The sequence below is a fragment of the Branchiostoma belcheri genome, unplaced genomic scaffold (genome assembly GCF_001625305.1).
Source record: "Branchiostoma belcheri isolate BF01 breed outbred unplaced genomic scaffold, Haploidv18h27 scaffold324, whole genome shotgun sequence".
Taxonomy (NCBI): Eukaryota; Metazoa; Chordata; class Leptocardii; order Amphioxiformes; family Branchiostomatidae; genus Branchiostoma; species Branchiostoma belcheri.
In genome coordinates this window covers 956-2,054 of record NW_017803937.1, presented here as the reverse complement: position 1 = coordinate 2,054, position 1,099 = coordinate 956, and positions in this window count along the sequence as shown.

The window sequence follows — 1,099 nt, the reverse complement described above, 5'->3', positions numbered from 1 at the left end:
TTTGTGTACATTTGCTTCCAAATGAGGTCAATTTCGGATTTCAAAAAGGGTTCACGAGAACCAAACAACTGATTTTAAGAGGCCCCGAAAATTAAAAATAAGGTTAGATTTTTGGATTTTTAGAAATATTACAGTAAATTTAAACTTTCTGTCTTAGGATTTTTTTATTTTTTAACTAAAACTCGACTTACAGTCAAAAGAAGAGCTAAAAACGCAGTGTTTTAACTTTAAATACCGATAATTCATAATCGCGGCCATATTTTAAAAATCCCTAAGACAGAAATCTGCGGAAATCGTTGCTCTTCCAAACAAGATCTCAATGAGGTAATTTGAACGATTTTTGGGAATGGTTAAAATACCATGTTTGCACTCGTGCTATGACACTTGGATATGGGGACCTGGATTTTATAACAGCGTCAACAAGAATTCTGACCTTCAAGGTCACCCACGATGACGGCAGTAGCTTCGTTACATGTTACATATCCACAATAAAATCACGGCATAGATGTAATGTTTTGAAAACGGTTCATATTAGTGGAAAGGTGGATTTTTCCTGTTCCGTGGTTCCCAAGTAAAAAAGGGCTTGAAGTAGCCGGTTGTAGCGGCTTTACTGTAAATGACCGCGGGTAACCCCAGATCGAATGCCCGCTCTATTCGAATGACGTCATATCGAACAAGATTCGCGGGTTCGGGGGATTCGATCTCCATAGTAGCGGACTGGGACTTTTGGGCCCAAATCTGACCATCGTGTGAATCAGTTCTCTGTTCATTTGTGACGCTGAAGAAGAGTGATGGATGTCACTCGAGACGTCCGGAAATAAATCCGTTAACTGATCCAGGCATGTAGACGGTTGATTTCAAAAATAGCGACTCGAGCGTTGATTGGCCCCCTTTCAAAACACATACAAACAGAAATGCAGCCAATTGGCTGGTATGGTTTACAGGTCACTGCAAGAATAATGCCACAAAGAGTTGTGAAATTACCCGCTTGTCTATTGTGTAAAAGTTGCATGCACATTAGGCTAATCTTACGCCAAAATACTCTGAAATGTTACCATCATAATGCAGTTTACCTGTGTAATGTTTTCAACTTCGTGTT